The sequence below is a fragment of the Globicephala melas genome, chromosome 3 (genome assembly GCF_963455315.2).
Source record: "Globicephala melas chromosome 3, mGloMel1.2, whole genome shotgun sequence".
Lineage (NCBI taxonomy): Eukaryota > Metazoa > Chordata > Mammalia > Artiodactyla > Delphinidae > Globicephala > Globicephala melas.
The window spans coordinates 29231923-29239024 of record NC_083316.1 but is presented as its reverse complement, the minus strand read 5'-3'; positions in this window follow the sequence as shown (position 1 = coordinate 29239024).

Genomic DNA, 7102 nt, shown 5'->3' with positions numbered 1-7102 from the left:
TCCTCATCCATACTCTTTACCTTATGATTTGGAGTTCCCACACAAGAGGGAGTATATTTCTTTACTCCTTGATTCTGAGTTTGGCCATGTGACTTCTTTGGCCAATAGGGTAAGGTGACCAGTGTGCCAGTTCTGAATGTAAGCCTCAAAAGGTCTTTGTGTTTCTGCTTGTCCCCTAGTACCTCTACTGTGAAATAAGAAGAAGTATGGGTAGACTATTAGTCTCAGGAAAAAGAGAGGGAACTCATGGAACGGTGGTATTCCCAGCGGGACTCAGCCTAAATCAGCTGACTTCCATCTAGGTGCAGATGACTATGTCATCCCCATTGATACCAGTAGAACTACCCAGAAGAACCTAACTTAGATCAGTCAACTCCCACATAATGGGCAATTTGTGAGAATAAATGATGTTGTTTGAAGCCACTGAGCTTTGACATGGTTTGTTACTGAGCATTAGTGTAGCGATAGCTAAGACACACTGCTTAATCTGGTATTTTCTCCTCATGGGAATGATCGGGAGGAGAGGTGGAGACCTCTGCAGAGTTTCTTCCTAGAAAAATGGCATAGACATTTTTCCCTATTATGGTATATGAAGCTCTGCCCTATTTCTTTTAATGGTTTTGCTAATTTTCCATAGTATGGATATAGTATATTTTATTTAGAATATTAATTTTTTTTCTCTACTACAAGCAATGTTTCATCGATATCTCTTATACATATATTTTTGACTCCTTCTGTGATTTGTTCTGTAGAGAATTCTTAAAAGTGAAATTTCCAGGTATTCACCTTTGAATTTTTGCTCTTTTTTCCAAATTGCCCTCTTAAAATTTGTACTAATTTGTATTCCTACCTACAGTATATGAGAAAGCCTCTTTTCCCATGCCCTTGGCAAGTATTGAAGTTTAGCAAGCTTGTAAATTTTCCCAGTTTAATAGGCAAAAAAATCTGTCTCGTTCACTTTATTTGCATGTTTTGATTCTGAATGAGATTGAGCACATTTTCATATTTTTATAGTCAATTTCACTTCTTTTGTGAACCCCCTGTTAGCATGCTTTGTCTATTTCCCTCCTGGATTGTTCATATTTTGCTTATTGACATATAAGATTCTTTGGATGTTAAGATATTAGCACTTTGCCTGTCATACTGTTACTATATTTTTCCAGTTTTTTTTTTTTTTTTTTTTTTTAGCGGTACGCGGGCCTCTCACTCTTGTGGCCTCTCCCGTTGCGGAGCACAGGCTCTGGACGTGCAGGCTCAGCGGCCATGGCTCATGGGCCCAGCCGCTCCGCGGCATGTGGGATCTTCCCGGACCGGGGCACGAATGCATATCCCCTGCATCGGCAGGCAGACTCTCAACCACTGCGCCACCAGGGAAGCCCTTCCAGTTTGTTTTTATCTTTTCTTTTTGTTGTGGATTTTAAAAATGCAATAAAAATTTATCAATATTCTAAATTTTTTTGTAGTCAAATGTATCGATCTTTATGGCTTCTGGGTTTTATGTCTTATGTAGAAATGCATTCCACATCCAAAATGTATAAAATGATTCACCTATGTCTTCTGGCGTATTTGTTTTCCTTTCTTACATTATTTACATCTTCGATCTATGTGGGATTTACTTTGGTGTAAGAAGTTGGTCAGCACTTTCCTTTTTATCCACAAATGGCTGGTGTGTTGTTCCAATCTCTCTCTTTCTCTCTTTTAAATAATCCACCTTTACTACGTTAATTAGAAATAATGAATTTTTTTGTAAGTACATGGACCTGGACACAGGTTCTCTATTATTGGGCTGGCCAAAAAATTCTGGTTTTTCTGTAACATCTTACAAAAAAACCCGAAAGAATGTTTTGGCCAACCAAATATATTCCATTGATTGTTCTGTCACAAAATAAAAGAAAAAGAAGAAAATATAACTAAGGATATCTGTAATTTTGTCACTTATAAATGTATAATGATAGTAATTTATATTGCCACTAAAAATGTGAATAGGGCTTCCCTGGTGGCGCAGTGATTGAGAGTCCGCCTGCCGATGCAGGGGACACGGGTTCGTGCACCGGTCCGGGAAGATCCCACATGCCGCGGAGCGCCTGGGCCCGTGAGCCATGGCCGCTGAGCCTGCGCGTCCGGAGCCTGTGCTCCGCAACGAGAGAGGCCACAACAGTGAGAGGCCCGCGTACCGAAAAAAAAAAAAAAAAGAGTAAAATTTTAAAATCCCTTGTGTAGTTAGTTTCTTCTCATTATTTTTCTTCTCCAGAGTCATTCAGGCTCTTCTTGAACATGTATTTTTCCATATAGTATCTGGAATAACAGCATATGTATATATGTACATGATGTGGAAGGCTACACATCAATTAATAAATGTGATTATTTCAGAGGAGTGGGATTGGCGAGCAAAGTCTTTTACTTGTTACACTGTATACGTCTATGTTTCTTGAATTTTGGGGAAGAGGCACGTATTATTTTAGTAATAAAGCATCAATAAAGATTTAAAGAAATGACTCAACATATGAAAATATTGTAATCAAAGACCTTAATGAAGTCTTTGTGCCTTTTAGTGTATTTTTAAAATTTGATCCGCTTGTGTTTTCAAGATGTGCAATCATTTCATCTGCCAGTAATGATCATTTGGTTTCCTCCTGTTTAATATTTATGCTTCTTACTTTTCTCCTTGTCTGCTTGCATTTCCTAGATCTCTAGGCCAATGTTAAATGTGATGGCAATGGAATTTCTTTTGTGTTATCTGTAAATTTAATGGAGTATAACCTTTAATACTTCATCATTGAGCATGATTCTGGTTTATGTTCTATTCTTATTTTACTAAAGCTTTTTATTTAAAAAAAAAATCCTAAGCACCACTCAAATCTACGTTGGCAACTTCATACTACGATTCTCAAAGTTTATTAATATGCAAAAAAGGGATTTTACAGTGAAGTGTATTCATCAGTATCCTGCTGAAGCATTTATTGAAACTCTAATTAAACTATCTCATAGGATATAAAAGCAATATTTCATTGTTATCAGTGAATAGCAGTGTCTTTAGCTTCATATTAAAATGTTTTCTGATTATTTTGCATTTTGTCTAATGACTCGTGCAGTTTGCACTTTGCAGCAACTAATTTGTTATAAAAAAGGAAAAAGACCTTCTCAGTCTCTGCAAGTTCTTTTCTCCTCCTTGATGAGAGATCTTCACCCAGAGTAGAAAGGAATTCGCCCTCATGATTTATGGTTGAGGGATCCACCAGATGAACTCAAGTGTTAAGCACTGAAATTTTATTTTTCAAATCTCAGGGGCTTTGTGTGTTGTTTGCTTCACAGCTGGTTTTCACTAGTGTCCTGAGCAGTGTTAACATATCCCTCGGACCCACCAGGTTTTACATAACACACTTTGTTTGTCTGAACAGCTGCCTCATTGCAAGCTGTACACAAATTCCATACAAATGCCACAAGCTATTAAAATTCAGAAGCTGGGTTAGCCTTCAAATGTGGATCTAAAATATACTAAATAAATGAACAAACAGAATTAAATGCAGGTACTCATGAAAGAAAGGAAGCTTTGGAAAATTCTTCCCCACACCACCTCGCCCTATTGTTTCTTCACTTCTGTGGTTATGGTGGTTAAGAGTGCAGCTGTGGAGGTAACTGTGGATGGAGGAGGCAACTGACACCTTGCACGTGGCTGCCCAGATGAGCTATTCTCTCAGGGATGCTGTGCCTGCCTCTGCCTGAACCTGGCATTCTTCTATCTCGAATGGCAATGAGGAATTATCTTGACTAATAAAATGTCATTCACTAATATATTGATTCATTCATTCTATGTTTTGAAATTATTTATTTATTTATACCATGTTTATTGGAGTATAATTGCTTTCCTTCTAGATTTTACGTGCTGTGTTTAGCAGCAGACATAAACCCCAATAAGTCATAATCCTCTCCGCCAGAGTGCTCAGAAGCTCATAGGGACATCAGACAAATTAGACAATTCCAAATCAGGACGAGGCATAGCTGCTTTCAGCCACAGGCTCCTGCTCTGCCTTTAAACCAGAGCCGGTGATGTGCAGCTCTGGGACGCTGCTGTCGAGTCTGCTCTGGAGCGGGTGGTGGCAGTGAAGGGCTGTTTCCCATTTCTGGAGGTGCCAGTGGTTGAGATGCGGGATGGCTCTGTGGCCTCCGTGTGTTTGGTTTTTTGGCCCTCCCAGGTATTCTGGGAGCTCCCTGATAGCCTTTCATAAATTCCTTTCCTGCTCAAATTAGCTAAAGCTGTTTCCTATTTGCCTAAAGCTAAGATTCATGGCTGATATTTTGGCTCATCACCCCCATATGACATTGTCGACTGTTCCAATGTGTCTTTGTCCCCGTGTGATTGCGAGCGACATCCCATCTCATCTCCATCACCCCAGCGCCCAGCTTAGTGCAAAGTAATGCAGAGCAGATCCTCAATGAATTGCTAATTCGTTAATTTGCAAATGAATTACTTAATTGAGGAAAAAAGTTTCCTCTGAAAATCTCAATCCATAAAGTAACAGCAAATGACACCGGGATGTTTCCAGTGGCTGAGGAGAAGCATGGCCCATTTTGGATATCCTTTTATTCGTATTTCTCATAGAAGACAAGTGCAGTCACAGAGAGTTCCATAGTGTTTAATTAAATATATGACTGTAACACACATTGGATACTTATAATACACTTAGCAGCACTGCAAAATGTTTGTAATGCATGTGGAAGTACATAGTCAAATCAGAGACTTTAGGTGTAGTGAACAATGGATATTTTAAAGAATAACCCCGAAGAGAAACAACGGGACTGGCAGAAATGCCATCTGATCTCCATCATTCCAGCTGTCTGATCACGTATGCTCACTGCCTTCCTGACCAATTCTAAGTCTTGTAGCCTCTCTACAAATGCTCTGAAAACACAAGCATGCACATCTGAAACAGCCCACACTTGGCTTTTCTGAAGCAAATTCCCCTGGAAATGAGAATGAAGGGAGAGGCAAAGGCTGGTAGAAAGTCAGTAGAATAAGCCAGGGTGCCCTAGATTCAGACGTGGTTGTTTAATTGACCAAATTACTTATCAGTTTTCTTTTCATTTCACACCATATAGAACTAGCAGTTTACATCTCTAATTTATGCACTGTCTCTGACCAGGAGTTTTTCTTTCTTAATGAAATCCCAAAGAGGGTTGGTCAGAACAACTTTGTAATCATACATTATACAGTATATAATCAGGCATTAGCAGCAGTTATGATTATAAGAGTATGATACACAGATTTTACATACCTCTGGTAACAGACAGACATTCACACACTGAATTCAAATGATAATCTATGCTAACAGGATTTTAAAGCTGGAGGGACCTTGATCTTCCTTGAGACCTATCCCCTCCTTTCTTTGAGAGATTGTTTATGTATATGAGGGATACAAACTTACAGCTTCCAGTCCTGACTTAGCATGTAAGGTCGAGTAACTTACCTGTCTTGTCTGTGTCCCCATTTTCACATCAGGCAAAGATAATAATGGTAAGTACTTCATAGGACCTCTATGAATAAGATGCAAGAGGGCTGGGCTGGGCGTGAGGTTTCCTGTGATGACCTCTTCCTCGAGACTTGGCTCACGTTTCTACAGAAGGTAAATAACCGACCTCTGCCTGGTGGAAAATGTCTTCTGCTCTCACGCCAGGCAGGTTCTGCTTTTCTTCCACAAAGATGTGTACCACTCTTGTGGCATTTTCCCTGCCTGCCTTCCAGCAGGGAGCTTCGAACATGCCTCCATGACCGCATTTTGTGTTATAATGATTTGTTTGCAAGCTACCTTTCATTAGATTTTTCACTTTATGAGGGCAGGGTCCCAACCTTGTTTGTCTTAGACCTCCCAGCCTACCGCTGTGGTTGGCACAGAGCAAGCTTTCCATAAATACTTGTCAAGAAAACGGAAGGGGTAATGCTTACAGAGGTGCTTTGAAAAATCACAAAAGTGCTGAGCAAATCTAAGGGATTATGGGACTATAGTCATTGCTAGTGATTCAGAGAAAAGCACTGGAAGGTACAACACTGAACTAGTCTGATTATCATTAGGTCTCTAAGCCAACAGATAAGGTCTATGAGTCCACTATTTAAAACTCACTTCACAGACATCACAAAATAAAACCAAAAAGAAAATTTTAAAAATTAAAGCACTTAATCTCCCCCCAAACAAACTAAAAACACAACAAAGAAAAAAGGCAAAACATAAATGACAACAATGAGGACAAACTCCCAAACAACAATATCAATCCTGGACTGATGTCCTTCCTGTCCTTCCACCCGGAGTGGCAATGGGGATGGTATGGGGGCCTGTGTAGAGGCATCAGCTGCACTGCCCTGAGCTGAGACTGCTTCGCTGCCTTGATTTGGCTTGAGACAGCCTTTAAAAATTTATCTGGACCAAGAAATGCAAGAGGACCCATGTCAGATGTTCTCTATATCTTCGGGAAAATGGCCACAGTCGACTCACTCACTGCATGGGCTTGTAATTCCTTCTCCCTGAAGTTTTGTGGCAACATTCATGGTGATAGAAATCAGGATGGTGGATGGATTTGGGTTGGGAAGTCTCTACACATATAGAAACATTATGTCCTGGCTCACGGCTCGAACGCACCAGTGTCCTGAGTCAGTAACAGGTTCTTCCATCATCAGTGGATGCCCCTGGGTGGGAGGAGCAAGTGGGTCATGCTCTTGATAACTAAAAATAGAAATTCCAGGCTTCTAGTTGATTCTCTCTTGAGCACTTTTTCAGAAAAATGGAATAAAATGGTCTTTGTGGCTCCGTCTTACCTTCTCCACTTTTTGTAGACATGGCTGGCCATGGTGCCTCATATGTCATGAGGCCATTCCTCCCGCCCCTGTCTTCCTGGTAGCCTTTTCAGTTCGGGTGACCACAGGTCCCCATTTGCCTGGGACTGTCCCGGTTTATGCTTGTTGTCCTGGAGTGATTATTTATAACTTCCCCTTTCACTTGCAAAAGTGACCCAGTTTGGACAATACATTATAGAGTCACCCTGTTCTAAGTGAGGTTTGGCACTCGAGAATGGAAGAGTCCCTAGTTAAGAGGAAGGCACATGACTTGGAGGA